The sequence below is a fragment of the Lepidochelys kempii genome, chromosome 4 (genome assembly GCF_965140265.1).
Source record: "Lepidochelys kempii isolate rLepKem1 chromosome 4, rLepKem1.hap2, whole genome shotgun sequence".
NCBI classification, from domain to species: Eukaryota; Metazoa; Chordata; order Testudines; family Cheloniidae; genus Lepidochelys; species Lepidochelys kempii.
This window is the reverse complement of record NC_133259.1, coordinates 57,360,786-57,377,538: the sequence shown is the minus strand read 5'-3', so window position 1 is coordinate 57,377,538 and position 16,753 is coordinate 57,360,786. Positions and strand designations below refer to the sequence as shown.

Here is a 16,753-nt window from a genome sequence, read left to right as displayed (position 1 = left end):
ATCTTGGAACAATGGAAAAATCAGTCAGATTCTTAAAAGGATTTTATTTAAAAAAAAGAAAGGTAAAAATCATCTCTGTAAAATCAGGATGGAAAATACTTTACAGGGTATTCAGATTCAAAACACAGAGGATCCCTCTCTGGGCAAAACCTTAAAGTTACAGAAAACAGGAATAAACCTCCCTTTTAACACAGGGGAAATTCACATAAAACAAAAGATAAACTAATCCGCCTTGCCTGGCTTACCTATACTGGTTGCAATATTGGAGACTTGGATTAGGATGGGTTGGAGAAGATGGATTTCTGTCTGGCCTCTCTCAGTCCCAAGAGAGAACAACCACGTAAACAAAGAGCACAAAACAAAAGCCTTCCTTCCCCCAAGATTTGAAAGTATCTTGTCCCCTTATTGGTCCTTTGGGTCAAGTGCCAGCCAGGTTAGCTGAGCTTCTTAACTCTTTACAGGTAACAGGATGTTGCCTCTGGCCAGGAGGGATTTTATAGCACTGTATACAGAAAGGTGGTTACCCTTCCCTTATATTTATGACAGAAGTGCTAGCAGAATCTGAGCTACAGTGGTGGGAGCGGTGTATAAATATACAAGAACCTTTTCTACGGTCAGCACACTAACCAGTAGAAATCCTGGTTTGTTTAACATATATTTTTCAGCCCCCGGATGCAAACCTAACTGCAATGATGGGCCTTCCTTTTTACCTGTTTGTATCTTGCTTATTCACTGAAAAATAGTAAGATATATCTTCTAATGTGAACAGGTCAGGGTCCCTACCCCTCTCTCAAAACAGCACATGTATTTATGCACAAGCACATACAACTTCCTCTGGTTTCCCTTTGTTCTGATCTTAAGAGCAGTTCAATATAAATCTCATCTGGTTGTTTCTAAAGCCTCCTGTCTGATAATTCAGTCCCAGTACCTCAGACAAAAAGCATAAAAATCCTGTGAATGAGACTCACCTGGTCTGACCGACTGCCAGGGCAAGTCAACAGAAATAACTAGTCCAGGCGCAGAAGACCTCTGTACAGGGTGCCAGAACTCGACATTCTGTGTACTTTAAAGAATGGGTACTGGGCACATTCACTTCTGTTAGTATTATATGTGGCAGGTATTAATATTGATGGGATTTAGGAGTCAGATATATTGGTATTGTGCATCTGTAATCTAGATCAGTATTTCTCAACCTTTTTGAAACCAGAGACCAGCTTGCTGCCTTCCTAAACTGGGCTAGGGATATCTCAGGGACTGGTGCTGGTTCACGGACCAGTCATTGAGAAACACTGATCTAGATGGATAGCAACATCTCAGAGATGACTACAACCATCAAAAAATAAATGTTCAGGAAAGCCCCACAAGTATTTTGAGATCATTATAAGGGATCCTTCTGTCACTGTCATAGACTATTTAAGGTTCTGTCATCATCGTCTTCATTCCAAACCCTGATTTATTTAGTTGACTCTGAGAATTTACTGTAGTCTGAATTTTGATATAGAAAACCTTTTTATCTTTCCTCTGGTGAAATTTTCTCTTACCTCCTTGGCTGCTCTGGGAATCTCTCTCAAGTACATCAGAATCTTCACATCTCCTTGTTTGGGGGTATAGTTTATTTCTTCCTGCATGAGTCACCACTAAAAAAAAATGTCTTTGAATTCTGCAGTGATAGAATACTAAGAGAATGTAAACACCAAGTATTGGTTCAAGTCCACTGCTATATCAGGACTCCTCTTATCCAACATTACCCGTACTGTTCATACTGATTCCAAATGCAGTGTTTCTAAACTAGTCATATGTGAGGAGTTTTAATCCATCAGGAGTAGGGATGGACAATACTAATAAACATGACTCCTAAATCCCATCAATGAAACACATTCTCTCTACTGTGCTAACCTATGTGAATATGTACAATTTCACATCCCGAGAGCTGTATAAGTGTTCCATGTGATTTCATTTTAAGTATTTTGCTTATATGATTCAACTACTTAAACAGGAATTTTCCAATGGAGCAAATGTGTTTGTGATACAGAACACATTTTCACATGTCCTTTTTTATACAGAGTTTCCAAAGATACTTTGGCATGAGTCTGCAGCATTCAGTTGCAGGTCACTTGCCAGGAATATCAGTGTATATCTCATTCAGTCATTTCCCTGCTATTGCAGGGGCTTCAGGCACTAGTGCACCTCGGTCCCTTCTACTCTTTGTCTACGGCACAGAATAGTCTAGTCTCCTGTGGTTTAAATACTTTGGTTTAATTTCGCTTGTTGGGTTTAGCATGTGGGTGATGTTCGTAGCCTGTGATATACTGGAGGTCAGACTAGATGATATAACGGTCCCTTCTGGCCTTAAACTCCACAACTTTATTGAGAGTCAGATGTGAGACATTGATCTTGCAACTGCCTTTAAATGAGTATACTCTCTACATCCAGTTGGAGTCCCACTTACAACAGTAGGGTAGGGTTGCCAACTTTCTATTGGCACAAAACTGAACACCTAGCCCCACCCCTTCCCTGAGGCCCAACCCCCTGCTCACTACATTCCCCTTCCCTCAGTGGCTTGCTCTCCCCCACCCTCACTCACTTTCACTGGGCTGGGGCAAGAGGTTGGGGTGCAGGAGAGAGTGAAGGCTCTAAATTGGGGTGCAGGCTCTGGGGTGGGGCCAGAAATGAGGGATTCGGGGTGTTGGAGGGGGCACCAGGCTGGGGCAGGGAGTTTGAGTGTGGGAGGGATGAGGGCTCTGAGCTGGGGGTGCTGGCTCTGGGGTGGGGCTGGGAATAAGACGTTTGAGGTACAGGAGGGGGCTCCAGGCTGGGGCTGAGGGATTTGGAGTGTGGGAGGGGGCTGCAGGTTGAGGCAGGGGGTTGGGGTACAGGAGGGGGCTCCAGGGGTGGGGGGGTGAGCCTGAGGGTTAAGGCAGGGGGTTGAGGTGCAGGGGGGTGAGGGCTCTGGGTGGGGGGTGCAGGCTCTGGGGTGCAGGAGGGGGTACAGGCTCTGGACTGGGGCTGGGGATGAGGGGTTTGGGGTGCAGGAGGGAGCTCTGCATTTTGGGGGGCTCCGCATTTTGGGGGGTTCAGGGCTGGGACAAGGGATTGGGGCATGGGCTTACGTCAGGTGGCTCCCGGTCAGCAGTGCAGCAGGGCTAAGGCAGGCTGCCTGCTTGTCCTGGGGCACTGCGCTTCACCCCAGAAGTGGCCAGCAGGTCCAACTCCTAGGCGGGGGAGGGGGAGTCATGGAAGGAGGCTTGGCAGTGCGCGCCGCTCTCTCACACAGGCACAGCCCCCCCACAGCTCCCATTGGCTGGGAACTGGCCAACAGGAGTGCAGAGCCGGTGGAGCAGTGTGGCGCCCCCATCACCACACCGAGGAGCCGGACATGGTGGCTGCTTCCGGGGCGCAGTGCGGTGCCCCACAACAAATAGGGATTAGCCTGCCTTGGCTCTGCAGCACTGCCAACTGGACTTTTAACGGTCTGGTCGGTGGTGCTGACTGGAGCCACTAGGGTACCTTTTTGACTGGGTGTTCTGATAAAAAACTGGACACCTGGTCACCCTACAGTAGAGGCACTGACTTCCCCTCGGCCCGGTGGGTGTTGGACCCGCCACCCCCCCCCCCCGGCCCACCCCCATTCCACCCCTTCCCCCAAGTCCCCGCCCCTTCTCCGCCTCCTCCCCTGAGCATGTTGCGTCCCCACTCCTCCCCCTCCCTCTAGGGAAGTTCTAAGCACCACCAAACAGCTGTTAGGCAGCGGGAAGCACTGGGAGGGAGGGGGAGTAGTAGGGACGCGGTGCACTGGGCGGGGGGAGAAGGAGGCTAATTTTTCCTGTGGGTGCTCCAGCCCCGGAGCACCCATGGAGTTGGCGCCTATAGGTATCCACCTAACAGAAGCAGTCGTAGGATCAACAACTTCTCTGTATCTTATTTGTATGAAATAGTCACACCACATACATACATATACATATTTTTGATAGACTGAGAGGAAGGATTCCTAGGTGGTTAGAGCAGTAGTTTAGGACTTTAAAGACCTCAGTTCACCTTCTCTGCACCTTGAAGTCTTTAAACCATGATTTGAGGACTTCAATAGCTCAGACATAGGTGAGACGTTTATTGCAGGAGTCGGGGGGTGAGCTTCTGTGGCCTGCATTGTGCAGGAGGTCAGACTAGATGATCATAATGGTCCCTTCTGACCTTAATATCTATGAGTCTATGAGTCCAAGTCACTACTTTGCTCCCAACTTCCTGTGTGACCACAGGCAAGCCAGTTAACCTCTCTGTGCTTCAGTCCCCATAGCATCTCCCCTACCTCACAGGGATGAGATGAGGATAAATACGTTAAAGATTGTGAGGTGCTCAGGCATTCTGATAATAGGGGCTAAGACAGATGGATTTATGTCAACTTTGTTAAAGAAAACAGTATTCCCAATTATGCTGGAAAAAACTTTTTGTTTATAATCAATTCTAAAATAAAGTTGAGCTACGCATTATGAATTTGGAACTCCACACAATGTTCTGGCATTGTCCTAAATACAGTCATTCCTTTTCTGCTTTGTTGCTGGAGTAGAAGTGTTTTGGTATGAGCTGGCACAGTGTTTATCGCTTTAATTGCAATGCATTGTCTCCTTGCATGTTCTTACTCTGATTTTTAATTGTACTTGGAAGAAAAGTGTGCTTTAAATAGCACTCCACAGGGAATGGGTACATGGTGTCTCTTAATTGTTACTTTCAACTTGTTCATTGATATGCAAATTAAACGGGGGGTGGGCATGATTGGTTCCAGTGGTGGAGAATCTTGTACCAATTATAAATTCTACTTCAGTACCTGCTAATATGCAGATTTCTCTTTTTTTTTGTTCCTAGAGGTATTTTTGTTTTGTTTTGTTTTTTATGTACTGTATTTTCCACTAGAAATTTTACCTCCAACCCGCAGTTTAAAAAAATGCTTGCAGGATTTTGCTTTTGTTTTGACCAAATAATTAACATTTATGTATTTTATCTAGTGCTTTTACTGAAGGAAATACAGTGTTTGATTTTCCTCTGTAAGACTACAGTTGTGCTGACCAGAACAGGTTTTGCTGATCACATACCTCTTTAAGAGAGCTCTATTACTTCTGTGAAAGTTATGTTCTACATTTTCCTTAAAGCCTCATACTGCTCCAAAGGATGACTATGAAAACGGTACTGTGGTGCATCCGTTTATTATTTCTCGCTGATTTCATATCATATTTGCTGACTTTACAAGCTAAGAACTGGGGAGGGGGGTGTTAGTTTGTTTTTCCTAATGCCCAGGTGGAGCTAATGGTACAATTTTGCCTCATGATGCTTTATTACTGGTAAAGATGCACAAGATAAAAAGAACCCCATCTTGACTGTCTGAGCCCAGGGTGAACTTGTGGGGTTAGCAATTAGTAAAAACATCTTTTTACTACAAACTCAGCAAATTTGATATGGAAATCACTCAGCCACCAGGATATGGAGCCGAGCCGACCCCCCCCCCCCCAAGCTACTTTTACTATCACTTTTGACAATAGAATCACATTTTAAATAGTTCTGCAATAGCATTGATTATTTACTCCATCACTGTATGGGAATGGTTTCCAACATACAGCGTTTGGCACAGAAAAAATCTGACACTTTTCATACGTATCCTCCTTCACCCCCTTCAAACTGAGAGGAGGAAATGTGGCCTGCCCCCCCCTTTTCGTTTTTAAAGAGACACGTATAGCTGATACCAATTTGCCTAATTGCAGATTGTGCTGTTCTGCTATAATGTAAACACTGGAAAAGAATAGATTAGTCATCACAATTAACATCAACACATTTCAATTCCAGTAATTGCTTTTTTCATTTAGGAATAAATATTTCAAAATAAAGGATAATATATTTTTTCTCAGTGGTCACTAATGGCACACAATATCTCTTGCCAATCGAACTAGTTAAATGGATTTGCTAAGTGAAGACATAAAGAGTTATTTCCTCAATGAGAGTTCATTGTCCAATAGCAGAATGAGGGGTATGACATTGCACATTGTATCCACTCCTGGAATCATTAACAACTTTGGGTTTTAGGCCTCTAATAGCACAGGTATATATATGGAGCAATGGAACGTACAGTTATTTTCTAAGGGCCAAATCCCAAAGTCCTTACTCTGTTTTTACTCATTCCTTACTTAGGGTATGTCTACACTACGAAATTAGGTCGATTTTATCTAAGTCGATTTTTAGAAATCGATTTTATACAGTCGATTGCATATGTCCACACTAAGCTCATTAAGTTGGCAGAATGCATCCTCACTACCTTGGCTAGCATCGACTTACAGAGTGGTGCACTGTGGGTAGCTATCCCACAGTTCCCGCAGCCTCCACCATTGGAATTCTGGGTTAAGCTCCCAATGCCTGATGGGGCAAAAACATTGTCACGGGTGGTTTTGGGTACATGTCGGCAGTCACCCCTCCCTCCCTCCGTGAAAGCAACGGCAGACAATCGTTTCGCACCTTTTTTCCATGCAGATGCCATACCACAGCATGCATGGAGTCCGCTCAGCTCAGCTTACTGTCACCTCTGCCGTTGTGTCCTGGGTGCTGCTGTCAGCAGACGGTGCAGTACAACTGCTAACCGTCATCATCCACCGCTTCCGCTGCAACTCTGCTCTCCTGGTGCCATGAATCCACCTCACAGGTCCTCTCGTCGTTCTGTATAAATATCTATTCTCGTGGCATCCGTTGTCATCCACCGCTTCTGCTGCAACACTGCTCTCCGGCTTTCCTGGAGACGCCATACCACGGCAAGCATGGTGCCCGCTCAGCTCACCGCTGCTGTTGTGAGCATTGTAAACATCTCGTGCATTATCCTGGCGTATATGCAGAACCGAGCTAAGAGATGCCAGCACAAGGACGATTTTGATGAGGACATGGATACAGATGTTCCTGAAAGTATGGGCTGTGGCAATTGGGACATCATGATGGCAGTGGGGCTGGTTTATACAGTGGAATGCCAATTCTAGGCCCGGCAAACAAGCACAGACTGGTGGGACCACATAGTGTTGCGAGTATGGGATGATTCACAGTGGCTGTGAAACTTTTGCATGCATAAGACCACTTTTCTGGAACTCTGTGAGTTACTTTCCCCCGCCGTGAAGCACAGGAATACCAAGATGAGAGCTGCCCTGACAGTTGAGAAGTGAGTGGCAATAGCCCTGTGGAAGCTTGCTCCGCCTGACTGCTACCAGTCAGTCGAGAATCAATTTGTAGTGGGGAAATTTACTGTGGGGACTGCTGTGATCCAAGTAGCCAATGCAATCACTGACCTTCTGTTATCAAAGGTAGTGACTCTGAGAAATGTGCAGGTCATAGTGAATCGCTTTGCTGCAATGGGGTTCCCTAATTGTCGTGGGGTGACAGACGGAACACATATCCCTATCTTGGCACCTGACCACCTTGCCAACCAGTACGTAAACCGCAAGGGGTACTTCTCAATGGTGCTGCAAGCACTGGTGGATCACAAGGGACGTTTCACCGACATCAACATGGGATGGCCGGGAAAGGTGCATAATGCTCGCATCTTTAGGAACTCCGGGCTGTTCGAGCAGCTGCAAGAAGGGACTTACTTCCCAGACCATAAAATTACTGTTGGGGATGTTGAAATGCCAATAGTTATCCTTGGGGACCCAGCTTACCCCTTGCTCCCATGGCTCATGAAGCCGTACACAGGCAGCCTGGACAGTAGTAAGGAGCAGTTCAACTATAGGCTGAGCAAGTGCCGAATGGTAGAATGTGCCTTTGGATGTTTAAAAGCTCGCTGGCACTGTTTGCTGACTAGGTCAGACCTCAGCACAATCAACATTCCCATTGTTATTGCTGCTTGCTGTGTGCTCCATAATATCTGAGAGAGTAAGGGGGAGATGTTTATGGCGGGGTGTGAGGTTGAGGCAAATCGTTTGGCGTCCGATTTTGAGCAGCCAGACACCAGGGTGATTAGAAGAGCACAGCAAGGTGCGCTGCGCCTCAGAGAGGCTTTGAAAACCAGTTTTATGACTGGCCAGGCTTCGGTGTGACAGTTGTGTATATTTCTCCTTGATGCAAACCCTCCCCCTTTGTTGATTTTAATTCCCTGTAAGCCAACCACCATCCCCCCTTTGAAATAAAGTAACTATTGTTTTGAAACCATGCATTCTTTCTTTATTAATTAAAAAATAAAGGGAGATAACTGACAATGTAGCCCGGGTGGGGGAGGAGGGAAGGACAAGGCCCAATTGCTTATTGTAGCCACACTACAAATCAAAACTGTTTGAATGACAGCCTTCTGTTGCTTGGGCCATCCTCTGGAGTGGAGTGGAGTGTCTGGGTGCCCGGAGCCTCCCCCCCCACTGCGTTCTTCGGCATTTGGGTGAGGAGGATATGGAACTTGGGGAGGAGGTCAGGCGGTTGTACAATGGATGCAGCAGGGGTCTGTGCTGTTGTTGGCTATCCTGGAGCTGCACCATTCACTTCATCATGTCTGTTTGCTCCCCCATTAGCCTTAGCATTGCCTCCTGCCTCCACCCTTCGCTCTCCTGCCTCTGCTCTTTGTGCTCACTTAATGCTTTCCTAGCCTGTAACGCTGAATGCCTCCATGCATTCAGCTGTGCCCTATCAGTGCTGGAGGACTGCATGAGCTCGGAAAACATGTCATCGTGAGTGCGTTTTTTTTGCCCTCTAATCTGCGATAAACTCAGGGACAGAGATGATAGGGGGAGCCTACAAACATTTGCACCTGGGCGGAGATAAAAAGGAAGAGTAAAATTTAAGATGATACATTTCTGAGAGCAAAAGGGAGACTCTTTCACAGTGAATCAAGCAATTCACAGCAGACAGCATATGTTTTTGTTTTAGGTACAAGGTCGCATTTTGCCTTTGATATTGAGCACCTGCCGGTATGGTGACACATCACACACGGCTGGGCAACAGAATTCGGTTTCAATGCAGCCATGGTAAGGCAAAGGGTGTGCGGGGTTGGCTTCTACACATAACATGTGGGAATGGTTTCAAACTGCAGCGCCATCCTTTCCCATAGCAAGCAATGGGTTGGGTTTCACATTTAAAAGGAGGGACTGTGGTTTTCGGGTGGATGTGCAGCACACACCTCCCCTCACCCCACTGCATGGCTATTCTCTGGGATAATCCCTTTTAGCCAAGCGCAAACAGCCCAGCATGAATGGGGTCCTTTTACTGTTCCCTTACAAAAATTCCCCTATTTCAACCAGGTGACCATGAATGATCACTCTCCTGAGGCTAACACAGAAAGATATAGACCGAATGTTGCTTGAATGTGACCCAAACCCAGGACCATTCGCTACCATGCTTTGTGCTGCAATGATTCCAAAATACTTTCAGAGTACCTCCAGGAGAGCTTCATGGAGATGTCCCTGGAGGATTCCCGCTCCATCTCCAGACACGTGAACAGACTTTTCCAGTAGCTGTACTGGCCGCGAATGCACCCCAATTCTTCAGGGCAAATCAAACTTTAAACACTATTGCTTTCAAACCCTGTACTGTAGTTACAAATGTGCGCTCACCAGAGGTGCCTTCTCCAGCTTCAGGGTCGGGGATCCCACCTTGGGTGGGTATTGGCTCCAGGGTGATGAAAAGGTTCTGGCTGTGGCGGAGAACAGATTCACCCCTTGCCTGCTGCACATTCTCCTCCTCCTTGTCCACCTCCTCTTCCTCATCCACAAAATCCTCCTCCATGTTGCGTGAGACTCCTCCCTTGCAGGTGTCCATGAACAGTGGTGGACTAGCGATAGGGTCCCCTCCTATAATGGTATGTAGCTGATTATAGAAGCGGCATTTATGGGGCTCTGACCCGGAGCGACCGTTTGCCTCCTTTGTCTTTTGGTAGACTTGCCTCAGCTCCTTAACTTTCACACAGCACTGCTGTGTGTCTCTGTTGTAGCCTCTCTCCAACATGCCCTGTGAGATTTTGGCAAATATATTTGCATTTCTTCTTTTTGATTGGAGTTCTGTCTGCACAGATGCTTCTCCCCATACAGCAATCAGATCCAGTGCCTCCCTTTCGGTCCATGCTGGAGCTCATTTGCGATTCTGGGGGGACTGCATGGTCACCTGTGCTGCTGAGTTCACCACGCTGACCAAACAGGAAATGAAATTCAAAAGTTCCCAGGGCTTTTCCTGTGTACCTGGCTAGTGCATCGGAGTTCAAAGTGCTGTCCAGAGCGGTCACAATGGAGCACTCTGGGATAGCTCCCAGAGGCCAATACCATTGATTTGCATCCGCACTACCCCAAATTCGACCCAGCAAGGTCGATTTTAGCTCTACTCCCCTTGCCGGAGAGGAGTAGAGAAGTTGATTTTAATAGCCTTTTAAGTCGACGGAACGGGGTTGGTTATGTGGACGCATTCATTTTAAAATTGACCTAACGCGGCTAAATTTGACCTAACCCCGTCGTGTAGACCAGGCCTTCGGCAAGAGTTCCATCCTCAGTATTTAAAAATTGATCAGCAAGTGTAGGTGCAGCTAAATTATAAAATCTGTTACAATTTTGTATCTGTTTGACTACATCTTTTGTTAAAAGGATAAAGACAGTTTCCACCATGCTGAAAATGTAATCTGAACAAAATGCTTCTGACATTTTCATGTAGGTTCTATTAAATGATTTGAACAGGTGCGCACCCACCGAGTCAAAGCATTTTCAGGATCTAGCCCTTCATTAGTGCATCTTTTTTATCTAAATGGGACCATTGGAATTGCAAGATTCCTGTGCATAATAATGTAACAAAGTACTATAAATGTTGTGCCAAAGTACAGTACTGCCATATCATACTAATATTCTTATATCATGATTCTTCTAGTATGCCGTGCATAATGACAGGTTTCAGAGTAACAGCGTGTTAGTCTGTATTCGCAAAAAGAAAAGGAGTACTTGTGGCACCTTAGAGACTAACCAATTTATTTGAGCATAAGCTTTCGTGAGCTACAGCTCACTTCATCGGATCCGATGAAGTGAGTTGTAGCTCACGAAAGCTTATGCTCAAATAAAATTGGTTAGTCTCTAAGGTGCCACAAGTACTCCTTTTCTTTCTGGTATGCCATGATTCTTAGGCTTTTCCTTGATTTGGTAATGAATTTACATCTTATAATAGCAATTGTATGTAAATCTCTTTTGCTAATAACACAATTCAATAAGCTAGAAATTGCCTTCATTTTACCCTTTGGACTATGCTAAACTCCAGGTCTTCTGTTATTGGTGGAACACACATAGTGTTATGGTTATAAGAAGCACACTTCTGACACCATGCTACATTTTATTATTCTTTATTTTAAATTATACAAAATACAAACAATAAATCCTACTACTACAATAGCAGATTCCTGGTTGAAGGCATCAGACCACTGTAAATTGATGCAACTTCAGTGGAATTATATTCACCTACATCAGGGCTAATTTTTGACCATATTGTCTTTGGTAAAAACTAGATTGTAAGGAGGGAACAGTGGAAAGATCAGAGGCAGGTATCTGCTGGGGGTTTGCTGGGGGTTGTCAGGGGAGATGATAATGAGTTCAACACTTCACTTCAAAATTTAAACTCAGCTATGTTCCTGTCAACATCAGTTCTTGCAGCCCCTTGGGTTCTCTTTGGACATCCCCCAGCAATAGCCAGGTCTGAGGTAGCATGCCGCAAGATGGTGTTATAACATGTAGAACCACTTCTGTCACACTGGAAAAAAATTCTACATTCTTGGAACAAAATGAAAAAACAACAAACCAACTAAAACAGGAATTGGAGTATTTTTAAGACAGCCATCAATATAACAATCTATATTAGTCATGATTCCTTGAAAAGAAAATATCAGATTTCATTTTTGCCAGGAGGAAATGAAAATGTCACATATGGTAATATAACAGAGGCATGGAGTTTACAGTAGTGACGTCTGTTTATAATCACTTCACCTTTACACGTGTAAATGCACAGAAAGCAGAACACAAGGAAGGAGGTTTTACAACAGATTTAAACAAAAGAACATCTAGGCCTCCCCATAAACTTGCCTAACCAACTTTGAAAGGAGAATGGAGTTGAGTAGGCAGGTTAATGGGGTGATGTCTTTACATATGACAGATGGCCATGTTAGAACAGAAAGTTGCTCACCTCATTTTTTAAGGTTTTATTTATAGACGCATTGCTCATAGTAATTTGATTAGCAGTATTTTATTAAAACATAGAAGCAATATCCACTGAAACGGAAGTTTTAATTGGCTGGATTTTTACATTATGATGAAGTGGAAATAATAATAATTAAAATACAAACTGAAATTTTTAGAACTGGGGCTCCCTTGTAAACATCCTGACCTGCTCATTTTGGGTTGCAAACAGCACAAAGTGCTTACTGATTTGCAAGCTCATAAAAACAAAGAAATTGAAATATACAGAAGGCAGCAAGCTTTGTTTTATGATTTAGAGAGCTCTTTACTGTTTAAATTTGACAGAGTAATTGTCCAGAAAATCTGAAAGAATTTAAAAGTCAAGAAAGGCAAGAGTTTTAATTATCACTAACAAAATCTATTTTTATATTACAATGGTAGCGGTGTTTGGAAAAATAACCTCCTTGGTGATACTTCTCCCCTCCCCCGGATTTACAGAAGTGTAAAATTTGGTATCAATATCATTTATCTGTATCTCACTTACATGAAATCTTGTTATCCAGATGGAATCATGTACTCGAATGGGGATTAAGGTAAATGAGGATTTGATGAGCAAGGACCACTAGCTAGTGACCTTAAGGCTATCTGGCCCAGAAGACACAAGAAAGTGAAGCTGTAGCTGAAATCATGCTGTGTCCTTTTGAGCCAGACCAGCACCCCAGCTATCTGAACCCCTTTATTATATAAAGATTTCCAGTGCCCACCGGGACCTTTAGATAACCAAAACTGTACAATAGTTGCACTCACTCTCCTCCCCCTTATGAAAAACTGCTACTCCAGGATACCTTATAGGATTAGATTTAAAGAAAACAATTTGTGCTGTACTAATCCCTGATTTATCTTGTTCTTTTGGAGTGCCCTGATTTCTTATTGTGGTTTCCCTTGTCATCTGTCTATCCAATCCTCTGAAGTGCAGTACATCTCTATCTGATACAGACCACTGGCTAAAAGGAAATCACAGAATACCTCACTGGCCCATCCAGGGCTGGCTCCAGCTTTTTTCCGCCCCAAGCGGCAAAGAGAAAAAGAAGAAGCAGGACCTGTCGCCGAATTGCTGCTGAAGACGCAGATGTGCTGCCCCAATCATGGACAAAGTGCCGTCTCTTTCTCTTGGCTGCCCCAGGCACCTGCTTCCTTCGCTCGTGCCTGGAGCCAGCCCTGGGCCCATCAGAGAGCTGGGAACCCCTGAAAATACAAGTTAGGACCAGAGTCCAGAAGAAACATTTTTTCTCAAAATCTTTTGTAGGAATGTAGCATTTATGAAGGCTACTAGATTGACAGGCCTGGAGAAACCCTGCAAGGTCTTCTTGTAATTACCAGTGTTGAAGTACCAATAAACTGAAAGTATCCAGACCTACCTAACCTACAGTACCTGACAGAGATCCTGGGGTTTGTGAAAGAATGTGCAAGATTCTGTGGGAGCAGGAGGATATTTGGAATATCAGGTGAATAATCTATCTTCCCAAAAATATAGAAAATGGCAGAGACTTACCCTTTTGCTCCCTCACAGGCATGCTATTAGGCATGGAAGTCTTTTTTTGGGGGGTGGGATGGAGGGGGTGGGGAGGGGGCATTTCCCCCACAAACTGAAAGCCTCAGGCAGGCACAGAATTTGCCCCCCTACGCATTGGCCTGATTGGAGCTGCCATCCGAAATAAAGAAGTCAAACTATGCCTATGCTATTTGGGGGCATTTTTGCTGTCCAAAATCAATGTTCTGAGGCTGAGAATATGTTCTAGCTCATTAAAGAAGCTGTAGGAATGCCTTACTGACCAAGAACTCTACTTATTGTGCTAAGAGTTAATAAATCTCATTTTCAGACTCTTGATCTTCTCCCTGTTTGATTAGGGGCTGTGATTAATACAGAGTTCAGCCCACTACTGGGATTCTTTGCTATATACCATGCCATCCTGGTTGGTGGAGTTCAGTTAATTCTGGATCTCTTAATTGTTCCAGGTCCCCAAGAGAACTTTGGATTCAATACTGGCAAGTAACATGCCCCAAAACACAGCAGTCTCATAAAAGTGATTCTGATGACAAGCTACTGTGGCCGAAGGTGAGTGCAGGGCATTCTGCATGGTATGGGATGTTATGGAGAGTTGCCCTGAGCACAGCTTACATTTTTGTCCAAGTAGTTGCTGAGGGGCATAGAAGAGCATTGTGGGACTGTTCTGGGAGGATCAAATTAGCAGGTGCAGGTCCATGTCCATTGCCTGTACTTTTTGTTTACATTAGCAGTGAAAGAGTTGAGGCCTGGCATTTATGCAATTGTAACAGTTCTTGTAATGCTTGCGAAATGTTTAGAGCACTTTCATACATAGACACAGCAGGTTGGATTCTGAACTATGCACAAGAAGAGCTTGAACCTGGGTGCTGGAACTAGGCGTGCTTCTACAAACCCTGGCTTGAAGTGGATTCCGTTATATACAGGGTTTACAGTTTGGCTCTCAGCACCCCCACTTATAAAAATTGTTCCAGCACTCCTGAGCTTGGGTGCTGGAGGTCATCAGGGAGTCTGCTGCAGTTTCCTGATTCTATGTAACTAGCCACCAGTTAGAGCTGCCTGAGGAGCATTTCTGACATACACCGTCAGCATATAGCCACCCTGTGACCTTACACCAATGGATGATCAAGCATAAAAGAGCTCTGATCTGCCACGCCCCCACCAGCTCCTTACCTGTACATCAGAGTGAAGGGTTGTCTGGGGCAGGAGGCAGCTTTGCCACCTCTATGCTAGCAGAGAGTCCCCCTGCAGAAGGTGCCCTCTCCACTGGCCAGCCCTGGCTAGAATAGGGCCATTCTGAGACAGGGCAAAGTGACCATAGTAGATTGAAGAGTCTGGTCCAATGTGTTTTGCAAGCCTTCCAGGTGTTCACATAGTACTGTAAACACCAGAATTCTCTAGTGTAAACTGGCCTAGGCTCTCAGAAGTCTAATTTTCCTTCCAACTACATTTTCCAAAGATTTTGGTCTATAGCTCTTGCTGCTATTCGCAAATGGAACGGGTTCAGCTGAGCCCATAAGTCTGTAGGTTGGTGCATGGCAGCCTTACAAATGTCACAGTTATGTATTGTTGTTCTAATTTCTGGTAATAGCATTACAATTAATTGCTTTGGGTGACAATATGCCAACATGGCATTTGAGTCATCGTATGGCATTCAGTCAAATTACCCCAGAGAAATGGGAGAATGGAACATCTCTCTACTCTCATATGTATGACACAAAAAATGGTACATACAATATTAACTTTGGTAATTATTGAGATTGCTTGGCAGTACCAACAAGGAGTACAAAGGCAATGGCACAACAGAATTTGACACTCCCTCACCTCATGACATTAGGCTCAGCCTTGACCTGCTCCTGGCTCTGTTCTAACATCTCTCCAGAGACCTCTTATTTTTTGTTTCCCATGGGCTCCCTAAATCTCACACCTCCTCCATAGCTGGCTAGGCTCCCAGACCATGCAGTTTTCTTTTTTTCAGTTAATCCCAATGCAGTTTACCAGATCACCAGTGGATTTATGATTTCACAACAGGGGTGGAGGTAGGTGGGACCAGTATGTAAATAATTATGCAAATGAGTTGCATCTTCACGAAAGAGTGAATTGCATGATATCTGATGTTTTAAACAAGCAACCATCTTCAGAATCCTGGCTGCCTTGCAAAGTGGCCAATTGTAATTTTCCTATCTATTTATTAATGGCTTGAGTAAATGCTCAAAACAAAACACCGAACCTGCTCCATTCAGTTGATCCTTAGTCACTTTAGTTTGACTATGGTTTTTCCCCCCCCAGGTATAATCATGGAAGTGTGGAAAAAGAAGGTTCCTCAGCAGATGTAATCAGAGGCAGAGGAGGAAATACATGTGATGATTATAGAACTCAAACAAGAGACACTATAATCTAGGCAGAGCCAAGCAACACCTGCTCTTCTCTTGCCTTCTGCATCCTTAGTTCTCATTTCCACTTGATCCTTTCTCATTTCCTCCAGGTCTTCTCTCTCTCTCCCCCTCCCCACCCCTTATGTTTCCTTCTTTCTCCTGTCCACTGGTCCTTGTCTCTTTCTACCTCCATTAATCTGTATTCCCCTTGGTCCTCACCACTTAGGGAAAGAAAGAGACCTATCTGCCTTCACCTCACCCCAGAGATGCAGTCTCCTCCTTTCTGGAGCCCCCTGATCTCCTCCCCCACAGTACTATTTTCCTCCCCACTGAAGTCTGGTCTCCTTCAATCCTAATCGCTCCCATCTGAATTCTACCCAAGCTTCTCTCTACTGGTAGCTGCACTGAGAAGGAGCCAGGTTGCAGAGTAGGAAATAAAAGAAATAAAAATACTTTATCCCAACAACAACAATCTCCAAACCTTACCTTTTTCTTATATCTTCTTAGTCGCTTGTGTGTCTTGTCTGGGTAGGGATTTGCTTGAAGTTATTCAGCTGCTGCTACTCAGTCAAAGGAAGGTTAAGGGGAAAACAAATGGGCTATGTATGCTTTTCAGAGGTACCAATAGTCTCCAGCTGTATCTACACTAGCGAATTGAACCACTGGTAAGTGAATTGATG

At 44.7% G+C, this 16,753-nt stretch overlaps 1 long non-coding RNA gene across 1 annotated transcript in view; it reads left to right on the top strand.

Annotated features, from left to right (window-relative positions):
• Positions 1-16,753, top strand: part of LOC140910451 (uncharacterized) — a 24,416-nt gene extending 7,663 nt beyond the window's left edge. Inside the window, exons 2-3 of the long non-coding RNA XR_012158593.1 lie at positions 14,151-14,250; positions 15,988-16,753. This is a non-coding gene — a long non-coding RNA (uncharacterized lncRNA). The remainder of the gene's footprint in view (positions 1-14,150; positions 14,251-15,987) is intronic.